The sequence below is a fragment of the Apis cerana genome, linkage group LG3 (assembly GCF_029169275.1).
Source record: "Apis cerana isolate GH-2021 linkage group LG3, AcerK_1.0, whole genome shotgun sequence".
NCBI classification, from domain to species: Eukaryota; Metazoa; Arthropoda; class Insecta; order Hymenoptera; family Apidae; genus Apis; species Apis cerana.
Genome location: NC_083854.1, coordinates 1927102 through 1942634, shown reverse-complemented (window position 1 = coordinate 1942634; position 15533 = coordinate 1927102). Strand labels below are relative to the sequence as shown.

At 21.0% G+C, this 15533-nt stretch overlaps 1 protein-coding gene and 1 long non-coding RNA gene across 5 annotated transcripts in view; one reads left to right on the top strand and one right to left on the bottom strand.

The window, feature by feature from the left end:
- Nucleotides 1-7978, bottom strand: part of LOC133665877 (uncharacterized) — a 113401-nt gene extending 105423 nt beyond the window's left edge. Inside the window, exon 1 of the long non-coding RNA XR_009829316.1 lies at nt 7312-7978. This is a non-coding gene — a long non-coding RNA (uncharacterized LOC133665877). The remainder of the gene's footprint in view (nt 1-7311) is intronic.
- Nucleotides 1-15533, top strand: part of LOC107992518 (beta-1,4-N-acetylgalactosaminyltransferase bre-4) — a 99931-nt gene that overhangs the window by 68891 nt on the left and 15507 nt on the right. The gene's annotated exons all lie outside the window — the stretch shown is intronic.

The window sequence follows — 15533 nt, the reverse complement described above, 5'->3', positions numbered from 1 at the left end:
TTCGAATATGAGAAATTCCATTTTAAATCAAAGAAATAACGTATTTAGATATAGAAATACAAAAAATCATTATATTATTGTATTGTGAAAATAAAAATTTCATATAAAAAAAAGGAAAAAATTTCATCATATAAAAATAAAATAAAGTAACAAATATTAAAATAATTTATCTTTTTAAATATATTAATGTTCAATTATTTAAGATAAAACGAAACAGTAAAGAATAAAATAAAATTTTTATTTGAATTCCATAATATCTAATCCTCTTTAGTAATATAAATAACTATTAAAAAATACAATCAATCGCTAATAATCAAATAATTCTTTATAAATATGATTTCGGAATATGAAAATTTTCGCGTAGAATATATTATTGAAATTACAGGAGAAGTTATATCCAGTTGAAAATCGTGTTGAATTACCATGATTTCGGATGCAAGCAACCAACTTCATTTCGCTAACATTCAAGCAAATTCTCGAGAAAATTTCCACCATTTCATTCAGTCTAAACGTATAATATATTTGAAACGTACGTGATCTCGTTATTTCGTTAGTGATCATTTGGATTGTTCGTTTTGAGAAAGAGACTGACTAACGATTCTTTAACGATTTCTTTATTCTTCAAAATGATCATTTCACGGATTTCACTTGACATCGCAAAATTTAAGACGATTAAACGATGAATATGAGAAAAAAGAAGGAAAAAAATGTGGAATAATAGGGTGGGTACGTAACTGTTGAAAGAGAAGTCTCAGGAGATTCATCTATTTTTATGAAATACGATATGTCCTTTGAAAAAGCAGTATCGCTTTGAACTTTTTCGTGTAAAATATATTCGACCGTTTGTTCGAATCGACGTGCTGCGCCAACGTGTAGAAAATTGTAGAAAATAACTAAAATGAAATAAAGAGAGGTAAAGTATCTTTTGTCGAGTTAGCATTTATGAGTTTCTTTTATTGAATAAATGCTAATTAGTCTTAGACAATAGTGTCAACGGGAATCAATATTAGTATTGAATATAATTCAAACAATAGTTTGGAATGGTTATTAAATAGAAAATTTTTTGAATCTCGTTAAAATGTAAATATAGATAATACTCGAATATTTACTTCTATAATGCATATTAAATATATTTATGAAATTGAAATAATAATTTTTTAACTATGTATTAAAAATAATTATTTGAAATATTTTATTTGTGAATTTTATATATCTAAATTTGCATTTATTATTTTCAATATTTTTTGTGATTATTATTTAACAAGGAAAATAAATAGAGAAGTAATTAAAAAAAATAAAAATATTTATTTATTCGAAGAATAAATGTCTTATATTTATTAATTAATGAAATTAATCTCTAACGCTATAACATGTAAATACAAATTTTTAAATATAAAATTTTTAAATATATATTCTAATAAATCATATCAAATTCATAAAAAACTTTATAATTGAAATATTTATAATATATTATAAAATTAAATAAATTGTATTAGAAATAATATTTTATAGCATATAAACAAATTATTATTTCAAATTAATCATTTAAAGAAATATTTCTCTATAAATATTTTTATTTCTTATTTCAATTACTATTACACAACTGTACACAAAACTAATTAATATAATAATAACTAATTAATATTAGATCACAGAAATATTTGAATATTATCTTACAGGAAAATTTAATTCTTTTTAAGAAAATAAAATCAATTTTTAAATTTCTTATAAATCTTTTCAAATATAAATATTCTATAACTACTAAAAATTCTATAAATAATATTAAAATTCAAAGATTTATTGCATTTTCTCAATTTAAAAAGAATACAATATAGATAATAGTAGTAATAAAAGAATAAACGCACAGTATACATAATAGTTTACCAAAATATTTAAATAATTATCTTATAAGAATACCTATTTAATAAAGAAAATAAATGAAAAAAAATATATAATAAATAGAAAATTCTTATTTTTAAAAAAAAATTATATACATATAAAACATAATGGCTTATAAAGAACAATGATCAATTTTTTTCAGCGTAAAATATTTCTGAGAGACTGAAATTTACTCTCAAAATTTCAATATTCTTTCATGTTTTAAATATGACTTCATTTGAGAATAATTTTTACAACAGGGCAGTAAAATAAATTTTATAATTTTAAAATTTGAAATTTTGCATTACTTCGTATTATAAAATTTTAAAAAACAAAAAAAAATTTTAAACTTTAAAGATCCATTTCTTCTCTCGGAGGGATATCGCATTAAAAAAGATTTGCATATACAGGATAATTCATAATGCATAATTCATAATTCAGAGGATGAATCTACAGGTTGAAATAAATTGAAAATACGTATCTTATATATTCTTATTCTAGATATTCTTGATTTTGCACTACTATATTTATAATATCTATAACTACTATATATATTATATTTATGATGTTTCTTATATTTTCTTGGTTTAATCTATAGACAGAAGAAAAAATAACTTCAAAAATTTGCTTCTATTCTTACTTCTATGTTCTGGAAAATTGACTCGATTTTATATATTAAATTAAATGTTTTGCTATAGACGAAAAAAAATGATAATGGAAATAGTAAAAAAATTAAATAAAAGAACAAAAAAATAAAAATTGTAACGCGTTTAACGGAACCGTTTTTTCTAGGCACTTTTATATGCAATTTACCGACAGCCGGTAACGGTTAATTTCAAATTTCGTCAACGGCGCGTGACAACAATTTGTTATGCTCGCGGTTCGTTTGTTCCTTGCATTATAACAGTGTTTCCCAATGTTTTTGGATTAACAGTACATTTTACAAAATTATAAAATAGAATTTCGATAATTGTCATATATATGAATTATTAAATTATAATATTAATATGATAGAATAAAAAAAATAATATAAAAAAAACATTATATGATTAACACAATAATACTATTTTTTTTAATAAAAATTACATATACAATAAAACTTTCTAGTTTATTTTCTTTTGTGAAATAAAATTTATTTCAATAATAATGGTTATAAAGATGCATTATATTATTTGTTTTGGAAGCAATCATTTATTATTAAATCATTTAAGATTTAAAAAGACAAGTGATATTGAAGAAAATACATTAATTTAATTTTTAATAAAATTTGGAATCCATAGATTAGACAATATTGTTCTTTTTTTTTATTTATTATTGTATATCTGATATTATATGTTCTTTCTATAAAGAAAATATTCATTTTATTTTATTTTGTCTTAAATATTAAATAAAACTTACTAAGTTTTTGTTCAATTATGAAATAAAAATTTTCTTATAAATTTTTTTAATATTTTTAATTCATATAATGGAAGTTTTATTGGAACATAGAATATACAAAAAAATAATGTAAAAATATTTATAAGGAATAAAAACAATAATTGATGAATAAAATTGATAAAATATAATAATGATTGAAATTATACTATAATTAGATTTTTGGAATATATTATATTTGTCAAGATAAAAACTTTTTTCTTGAAATATATATTTGACTTATTATGTATCTATATTTATTATATCTTTTTTATTTAAAAGAAATAAGATATTTAAAATATGTTATTTATATTAAAATTAGTATTTTTAATTTTTCTTAGTTTCTCTATTCAGACAATTTATTTATTAATTTATTAAAAGCATTAATTATATAAAGAACTAGCAATTAGTATCTTATCTATTAGTATATAGTTATATAGTTAATTCTTTTGCACGACAAATATACATAATAATTATTATATATATATATTATATAAAAAACGTATAAATATTGTATCAAATGGATATAACTTGATGTTCTGTATTTTAATCTGTATATTTTTCTAATTTATCATTAAATAATTTTCGTTTTTCTGACAAATGTGATTTAATAATGAAAATATTAATTACAATTTAAAAATTTATTGTAATTTATTTTTCATTTATTTCAAAAGAAAAAAAAAGAATTTTTCTATAATTACAAATATTTTTATTTAATGATATTGACTGATAATAATTTTTTATTATTATATTAATCGACTTATTTAAGATTATTGATTAACATTTTTTGCAGATATTAATATAATATCATATAATTTCAATTATTAGTTATATTTATACAATATTTTAATACAACATATTTATGATATTCTCGTAGCATATTAATATAATTTATTAGTTGAGAAACACTGCATTATACTGTCGAAATTGCGCATGCAATAATTATTTACTTATTCGTCTTTTTATATCTATATTGATGATTTTCATTAATTTTGTATCTTGTATACATCGAGGATTATTTAATTGCTCTATAATCAAAAGAGAAGAAGCAAAAAAAAAAAAAAGGAAAAGAAATGACTAATTTTGAATTAATAACTAATTTTAAAAAATTAGATTTTATTCTTTCATCAAAATATCATTTGTCAATTTATTATTATTATTAATTTAATGTAATTATTATTTTATGATAATGCAAACTTATTTAAATAATTTCATAAATAATTCATTATTCTATTTTTAATTCTATAATAAAATGTAAGAAATGAATTCCTCAAATTCACGGATCGAAAAATTTTTAATCAAAATTATTTTTCTTTCGTAAAAAATTCATAAAAAATTATATACTATAACATATGTTTAAATTTAATTCAGAAATTTCAGAAACAATTGAGATTAATCAAAAATATTTTTGATATAATGTATTATAATTGTAATTCCAAAATTTCAATTATATTTAAAATGAAAAATATAGTAAACTTTCAAATCTGAATACTAATTTTATTAATCTCAATCCAAAAAAGAAATCAAAGCTAGATTAAAATTTTTTAAAACCATTTTTTTATGTTTTATTCTGTAGATTTTTGTAATAAATTGTTATTCTTCATAAATTTAAATATAACTTTTTTATCTATTTCTTTTTATTTATTTTGATATATAAATAATGAAAAAAATATTTTTAAACAGTGATAAAATTGTAATAAAATATACTGAAAAAATAAAACATACTATAAAAGTTTTTAAATCATTTCTTCACATTTTAGTTATATATATAACGATTATTGCTACTTTTAATAGATTTATTATAAGTTTTATAAGTAAGATTTTTTATTTATTTAAACAACGGAAAAAATATTTTGAAATAGCGATTAAATCATAATACTCTTAAAAACAATAAAACATATATCATAAAAAAATTTGCATAAAGTTTAAAAAAATTAAAAGAAAGGAAGTCAATTTTTCATTATGAATAAAATTATGAATGAAACATTACTTAAATAAAAATTTCATTGAAGAATTTGTAGCAGATTTATTTGTAATAATTTTATAGAAAAAATTAATTAGAAAATGATAATTAGTTTTAATTATTAGAAAAAACAAATAGTTACTGAAAAAATTACAGTTATTTAATTGATAAATGTATTTGAATTTTTCAAATTTAGAACTATTTTTGATTTATACTATAACATCAAAAAGATTTTTATTGTATAAAATAATGATGAAAATTGATCTAATTTGTAATAAATTCTTTAGTTTTTATTTCATTTTAGTATATTTAGTTTTCATATAATATAATATTTTTTTTTTTTTGCAAATTATATCATACATAATAATTCAAAAAGTTGTCAGAAATAGATCTAATTCTTTCTTGAAGCAAGATCTTCTATGTTAGGCCTAATTGGATGCTTTGTGAGGTATTCAAAGGACAGGATGAATAGAACTAGAACATCCCTCAGGCGTTCTAAACTTAATTTAATCTAATTTAAACTCAAATATAATTTGAATTTAACTCTAATTCTTAAAAATATGTACACACACACACACACACACACACATATATGTGTATATATATATATATATATATATATATATTTAAAAAAATAAAAGAATAGTTTTGTGTTATCTTTAAAGCTAAGAATAAATTACATGTGAAAAAATATGTAGAAATATATATAAAAAAAAATTAAAAACATCATCGTCGATAGATATTTCAAGATCATTAAAATCAGAAAAGTTTTTTTTCTAATAATTACTCAAATAAAAACTAAATGGTTTCGAGGAATCTTTGAATTCCATATGATGAATCAAGATTCGAATAGTTTTAGAATTAAATCTATAAATACAATTATAACAATGGTTCTCAATTTAATTTCATCAAATATCTTCTAAGCAGCAATTGTCATTTTTATTTGATAATTTTTTAATACTTATTAATTTCAATATAATAATTATATATTCCAAAAAAATGTCTCGCTAAAATACTTTTTATTATATATTCGTACTATTCGTATATTCATATATTCGTATTTCTATGCCTTCATATTAAAATTATTTATAAAATCTTTTCTACATAAAAAATGAAATTCTTTTCTCCAAATCTTATAATTAAATAAATAATCTAAAATAAAATAAATAATTTCTCTATTCTGAATTTTTTTTCTAAATATAATTTTAAAAATAAAAAAATACGGATAAGTATTTTAATATGTAATATGTAATATATTTAAAAATTTTATTTTATTTTGTTTTTACAAAATATTTTAAAACATATTCTACTATATTTATCTACTATTTAAAACATATTCTACTATAAAGCCAATATTATTACTCATTCCACGACTATAGATAAGTGTAATTTTTCAAATTTTCATCTAATATATAAAGAAAATAGATCGCAAGTTATTTGAAAATTGCAAAACAAAATTATAACTAAAAAAGAAAAAACACATTATAAGACACAATATTAAAATAATAAACCGATAACGAATAAAAAGAGATGTACGAAGAATGGCATAGAATGGCATACCTGATACATATATTATATATATATTTAACATATTAAAACAAAATCGGTTGTTTCGAATAAAGAAACCATTCGCGTTTTCCGGATTAACCTGCCATCTATTGTCACAATTGTACAAGTTAGAGATACGATAACTAAAATTTAATTATTACTAAAGAGAAGAAAAAAACTACAAAACAACTACAAGACATAATATTAAAAGAACGAACCGATAACAGATAAGAAGAGACAAAAAAATATAAAGAATGGCATATCTGATATATATATGTACACTTAACGCGTTACGAAACAAAATCGGTCATCTCGAATAGAGGCCACTCGCGCCACTGAATTAATGCGCCACCTATCGTGTCACAGTTGTACAGGTTAGGAAAACGATCTCTCGCGTCTCTCGTCATGCAAACAAGTGATCATTTGACAGTGAAACTAGCCATTTCACGGACACACGGTTCTGAGCCTAATCACTCTGACATTCGCTATTACTGTTATTTGCGACTAACCTCAGGTTCGGTGTACTCCATGCTTCGAAGATTATTCCCATATTTCTCGTTGGCGCGTTCAGTTAATTCGATGTCCCGTTGTGCCGAGCCGCGTCATTGCCTCGACTGTCACGATCTGTATCTATTCGACGCAACATACAACGCTAATTTCACATATCCGACTAGTATTATCCTCACGAACGTATTTTTCGAAATAGAACGCGTTGTTCGTGATTTCCCTTTTGTTTCCCCCTTGTTTGTTGAAATTGATGCGAGCGCGACAAGCGTGTTCTCCTAACTGACGCGATAAATCGAATTTTACAGGAAAACGATTGCATTGGATGCATATTGAATAAATGTCTACCATGTACTTTATAAACGTATTTTAGAATTGTGTTCTTTCATTGATTTTTTAGTTTGACGATTCGTTGATTTTTTTTACAAACATGTAATATTGTAATTACTAATAATTTCTGTAATACTAATATTGTAATTACTAATAATTTCGTTTAAAGTATTAATTTATTATATAACGAATTCGCAGTAAATTATATAAATTTAAATATTTAATGTAATTTCAATTAAACATTATACATTAATAAATGTTAATAATCAAAATGTTTTAAACGAATAAATTATTAACTGTTTTTATAAATATGATATTTATATATTCTTATATATATTTGAATAAAAAAATTAATGGGAAATTTTATTAATATTTTACAAGCTATAAAAATACTTGATATTTACTTATATAAGAATGAATGAGTAGAAAATCATCAATTTACTACTATATTTCAAATAAAATAGGATTACGTATTTAATAAAAATAGTATATATAAATAAAAATGTGTAAATCCTTTGAAAATTTGCTTTTGTTTTAAAATTTATTGTTTGAAAATCTAATTCACTTCTATTTTTTATATCATATACTTAATTCAACTTTTGCCTTTCATTTATTTTCGTTCTCTTATGATTGTTTTTTTCTCTTTTTATGTTTATAACATTTCATATATAATAATTGCACTTCGTATGTATATTTTACCATTTTTCCATTTCATTGATATTTATAGATAACGTTGTTATTACAAATCACGAATAAGTTGATAATTAAAAATCAAATATGTAAATCTCAGGGCCTTATATTAACTGATATTAATTATATTGATATTAATAATAAATTGAAATACTGAAATAACATTATAAATATCTTTAAAATTAATAAAAAAAATTTAAGAATTGATTTTAAAGAATAAAACGAACATAAAAGTTGATATGAATGATATTAAAGCTAATTTTTTATTCATATCAGAAAGTTTGACAATGTATAATGTTTAAATAATAATCATATATAGAATTGAAGGATGATCAATAGATATATAATAATATACTCATTTAGAGATATACAATAAACAAAAATATTTTTAATAAACTTATAATTATACATAAATATGATTTTTACAGTATAAAGAAACAGTTATTGCATATAAAAGTCAAATTTTATTAAGATATGAACATATTTATACATTAGACCATGTTTATATGCACAATATTTTTTTTATATATATATTTTTTTTATATTTATCTTCTTAAGTATGGATTATCTATTTATAAATCATTCTATATAACGTGACTCATAGTCAAAGAAAATATTTGCATTTTTATTTGACATAAATTTGCCATTTCAGAAGAAGAAAAATTTATGATTGGTGCTTCGATATAATGCATTTATCGACGTCTGACATTAATCATAATGACCAATGTCTTTCTGCGCAATTCTTTATGTTACATGACAATCCATCATTCATTTTTCTAATATATTGCTAAGAAATAGAATTTCCTGTTTGATCTTTAATTCCGATATGAGAAATAATCATGTTCATAAAATCAAAATATTAAGATAAAATTGAACAAAGTCCAATCTTATCTTATATGGAAATAGAAAATGTTTACATTTTGTTTTGAAATATTTTTTTGGAATATGAATAAAATAATAATGTATAAAAAAATATTATTATACTTTTTTCCTTATATTTAGGTATCGATGAGTAAAGCTTTTCTTGTTTCATAATAATTTTTAAATATTTTTTTCTGTATAACAAAAATATTTTAATTTTATTTCAATATTGGCAATAATTGACAAAGAATTTTTTTGAGACAGAGATAATATATTTTTATAAGATTATAGTAAAGTATACTATTATTAATTTGTTCCAAAACATTATTCGTTGTAATATTCATTATATATATAATGCAAAACATAAAATAAGAAAGTATGTAATAACATAAATATATGTATTATAAATTTAATTTATTATATAAATATTAATTCAAATATTATATATATATATTGCATGTATATACTTCTATTTTTTTTATATTATATTTAAATTTATAAAAAAAATATGTTTTTCCACATTTATTGTAACATATTGTAATTTTTATTTATATAAAATTTTAATTTTATTCAAAAACAAAATGTTGCTTTAATAACAATGCTATTATTATTGTCCACTGTTTAACATTCAACATTCTAGTTTCATTTCATTTAATTTGCCTGTTTAATAAAAGTAAAACAGTTCATCTATTATCCATTACATAATATATTTCAAAAAAAATATTGAAAAATATTTTCATTATATTATCTCATTTTCCTACAATTTGCTGTTTTTATTCATCGAGTCGATTAAAAAGTGCAATTACGATATTCACATCAGGTTTATAATGTTCCAGCCGTGCTAGGAATATCTTAAAAACATACCGTTTCAGGACTTCCTTGTGACTTATGGCGTAAACTTCTGTATTCACATTACAATGGCGGATGTAGTTCTATTTAAATACAAAATTTCCAGAACTTATGCTGTTAATACATATAGTTGCAAGATTTGCATAGAATTTTCAAAGGCGAAACAAAATGTTTATAAATCATAGGTATACATGTAGAAAAAAATTCCATGTATTTCGTGACAACCATAGGTGCAACAGAACAACGAAAATACACGTAATTTCCATGTTGATCACTAATACATTATTTTATGGAAATTATCGTAAAATATTATTATTATTCGGTGCTATTTTTAAAATAAAATTACGTTTTATTTAAAGAAAAACCATATAAATTTTATTTTATGAAATATTCGTTATTATTTATTAGTTTTCATTTGATTTCACATTTTTCAAATTTTCTGACAAAGAAAAATATTACAGTTTCGATATAACGAAGTCATCGATAATATCTTGCATCTTTATTAAATTTTGAAAATGTGTATCAATCGGATGAAATTGAAATGAATTGAATAGATTACAATCAATTAATGTTTGTTTAGAGAAGTAATTCATATTTAGAAGGATTTATTACTTCTATTAAGAAATAAATAAAATTTTTTGTCTTCTTTGCAAAGTATATATAAAAGTTTATGTCATCAATTTTAATGAATAAATTTTTCCTTCTTCTTGGAAATCGATTAATCTGGATAATATTTATCTTCTATTTCTATCTTACGTTTGTTTACATTTTTTCAATAAATATTTTGTATTATTATGTACAATTCAAGATCTTTTTTCAAATTTTGTCCATATAATTCTAATATCTATTTACATAATGATATTTTAAGAATTTAATATGTATATTTAATATTTAATTATTATTTAATATTAAATATAATATATGCATTTTAGTATTTTAGTATTTTATAAACGTTATACAAAATACGCATATTATATTCATAGAAAAAGTATTGAAATAATTTCATGATTAAAAAGTGGGTAGCACATTTCTTCGTATTTTATATTTCTTTGTATTTATACTTGCGTACTAAATATAATCTACGATATTCATTTCGAAAAAATTCTATGAATATAAATTTAAATATTTTAATTCAAAAGTGAATTAAAATAATAGCACAAACAGCAAATATATACAATAACTTTTCATTCGTACATGAAACGAAATTAGAGGAAAGTTGAGACAATATCAGATAAGAGACTGTGATCAATATTATTATTGTAAAACGCAATATTTAAAATTTTTTTTATTCATTTTTCTTGAAAATTCATTGTTTTTCATGAAACTGAGAATAAAATATTTTTTCTATTTTTATAGATATTCAGTTATTTAAGAAGTAATATTAAAAATTAAAAATAAATATAAAGATTGATATACAAAAATATCGATAGATATTTTCTTTATTGAAATATAATCAATTTAATTTTGCACTTACTGAATAAAGTAATATTATATAGATTGTGATTAAAATAGAATGAGTTAGCTTGTTTATCTTTTTTGTCTAATTAAATTTCGAATATTTATGTGTTTATGCAAAATTTATAAAAATCCACAAATTGAGAATAAATTATGCATAATATAAATATAAATACTCGTGTAATATTTAAAGAACATAAGAAATCTTCTTTTCAAGCTCTATTTCTTTAGTTATGTTCATAAAAATTTTTATTTTACATAAATATCCATAATCTATTTACAATTTAATAGATAAACTTCAAGTTTCATGTTTGTTTAATATTATAGAATCATTTATACATATGTTCATAATGTAAGAAATAAACATTAATTTTTTAATTTTTTTCTTATTCAGAATGTCAATAAATTTGAAAAATTGATTTTAAAGACTAAGACACAAAAATTGATATATTAGATTGTAATAAATTCATTTATCATTCTAATTCAGTCGTTCATTTTTATTACCTATTTAATGGAATTATAAAAGAGTGCTTATTAACATCTAATCATTTAATTAAATTTGAAAAATACTAATAGGATTAATTGAAAATAGTTATGCAAGAGAAACGATCATTATCGTGAAATCTTTAAAAAGAAATATGATAAAAAGTAAATATATATTTATTTTATTTAAAAAAATAAATAAAACGAAATAACATATACATATTAATTATGCAAATTCTAAAAAATTGTTAATATTCTTTTAAAGAAACACGAACGAATTTTTATTGAATTTTGTAGTACAAATATAACAAGTTAAAACTTATTCATTAAATTACAAGTGATTTAAATTTACATTAAGCAGTAGATAGAAATAGAATTCTATCTTCGTTTCACTTCACGTGATGCAAATTTAAATTACTTATAATTTAATAAATGAGTCTTAATAGATATTTTGTACATCAAATCATTTTTTTGTTTTGGCTTTTAGAATTTTATAATTAATAACCTTCCAAAGATGTTTTATTAATATATTACTCTGAAAAATTTAAGTTTGTATGTGTTTTAATGTATGTATATGTAGTATTAAGATGTAGTACTAAGATTTCTGTAATTATATTTATTTTTATTATATAATTTATTCTTATAACAACTTCATTCCATACATTATACATTTTATACAAGATGTATGTATAATATATTTGAAACATCTTTAGAGACCGAAAGAATACAAAAATCGAAATTTACGTTTAAATAATTTAAATTCGTATTAAATAAAAACTGCTCTATTCTTCATTCCACTTCATCGTTTTATTCTATCTGCATCTCACTTCATCTAACTTCATGTTTATAATTCATAAGCTTCGATCGATATTTTTGTATACCAACTCTGTTTGTTTTGATCTCTATCCTCCTCGATATCGATCCTTCAAAGATCCTCTCACGAACACATATCGAGTATCATAAAATTCATGTTAAAAAAATTATTTTTATTACTCCATATGTAATTTTTTCAAGCTGAAGAGTCAATTTTCGAGCGCGTTATCGAAACTAACAACACAACTGTTTGCAAATGCAACACGCGCGCATCCTGTACGCATCACTTCGCATACATACGCGTATAATTATCCTTCGACGGTTTCATACACTTCTTACGCGTGACTGAACACGTTAGCAAAAAATGTCGATATTACCATTGTCAAATTATTTTCAAATCGAGTTGAAATTATTCCATCCATCGCGTTGCGATTTTCTTTTAATAACAATGACGAATCGCTGATTCGTATTGTCTCATTTTTTTGCATTTCCAATTAAAATTTAAATCTCTCGCTCCTATGAAACTAAAAACTATTTTGTATATATTTGTCTGATAATCTACTGTGATATCATGACATGTAATCACAATCTTGAATTCAATGTAATTTAAATGTATTGTCAAAAACAATGAATGGATATGAATAAGTGTGAAAGTTTTATTAATGTAAATCGAATAGCCAAGATTATTTATGTATTTTAAAAGAAACGCATTCATTTTTAATTTTTTATAACAATTTATTATTTTATTTTAGTAGTAATTTTATTTTATTAATAATAAAATTTTAAGAATATACAATGCATAATTGATATATATAAAACATATTTTTTAAATTTAGCAAAATATTATTTGAAAGAGGAAAAATTAGTATCCAAAATTAAAAAAAAATTTGTAAACAAGATTGAAAGAATATTGAAAATTTGGAGTTGGATTTGACGCTTCTTTTCTATCGACAAAAAATTATCTTATACATATACATGCAATCTGTTATACATATATGCAAACTTTCATTAAAATCAGAATTTTTGGTTCGGATAAAATTTTTTATAAGATAAAATAAAATAAAAAAAAAGTTTAATAATAAAATAGTAGATATATAATTATAATTTTATAATTAAAACACACATTGAAAGTAAAACATGTAAATTATTTACTATAATAACATTTTAATTGTACAATGTGGACTAGATATTTATATATATGTATGCATATAGATATAGATACATCTATATTCATACACATGCATATATATAGTGTTCATTACTTGCTCCATTGCTTGCTCTATGCATTTAATATTATCCTTAATCTAAAATATCGATCATAAATGTATCGCTTCTATTATTGCGAATTCATTGAATTGGAAATGCATAGTATTAACAAATCATCAAATGAATGAATCATAAATTAAAAAAAAGTTTAATTCGCAATAAAACTCTTGATGTTGCATCCATTCTAGAGAAATCGTTAAAATTTTTGTGAACAATTATGAAACAGTTATACGAAATATTGCAGCCTCGATTCAAGGAATTCTTATAATCGCAAGACTTAATCATTGATTGAATTTCAATTTCCAAATCGAAATCTGAGTCAATTTTGCAATGAAGCAACGACCTCGGCAAGATTCGTGAAATGATATGACAAAATAGTATTAAAATTATATATATATTTATATGTATATATAGGGTGAATCACTTAAAATAAATCGTTTAAATATCTTGGCTGAGAAAAAAATATATCAGACCAAATTTGCATAATGTCGAGAAGCACATAATTTGATGAAAATTATATGAAAATAGAATCATCATATGAAAATTGACTTGTTTTTATGTAAAATAATATGTTTCTTTTACAATGTTTTAAGATGCACACAATGATTTATAATTCAAGATTCTACTAAATAGTATGTAAAAAAAAATATTATTTCATTTAAAAAAAGAAAATTAACCTTCATATGACCTCTGCGTATCCATAAAGAAATTATTTATATCAAATTATGTGTTTATGTAAAATTTAATAACACATTTTTTATCATCAGTCAAAATATTCACATAGTTTAGTTTTAAATATCTCATCTCTCTTGTGTATCATTTATACATAATATAATTAAATTCTATAATTAGAATCTTTATAATCTTTATACAGAAAATTAAATTTAAAAATCTAAAATAAAAACTTAACGTTTTGCTTCTTTCTTTGAATTACTTTTTGATTTTTTTGTTATTATATATTTATTATAAATTTATATATTTATAATATATTCCTTTGTAAATTAAGAAATTATCTACATTATTTTTATTACTAATTCTCGTCAATTGTAAATTATTATCTATAAATTGTTAAAATATATATATATATATATATATATACATACATTTATACGTTTTTCTCCATTAATTAATCATTAAAAATAATCTGGAATAAAAATGTAAGCTTAATCAAGATATCCTTCAATTGTTTCAATTTGGATGATCATTGCGCGTCGTGGACACAAAATTATAACAATACAATTCAGATTTTAAGCGGCTTAAATTCGAGTTGAGTGAAGTGTCTCGTTTGTATCTTATTTAAATTCACCCGGACTTACTGAATTGAAGCGATATGAAATGATTCGAATCGATTCGAAAATCTTGGTTCGCAGTTGCGTCACAGTTTGAAGCAGGTTTCTCGGGAAAATTACCGATTAGGCAAGATCTATCGGTTTCCTGATCGGTTGTAGAACGTTATTAACCTGAAATTAATCTTCTAGCT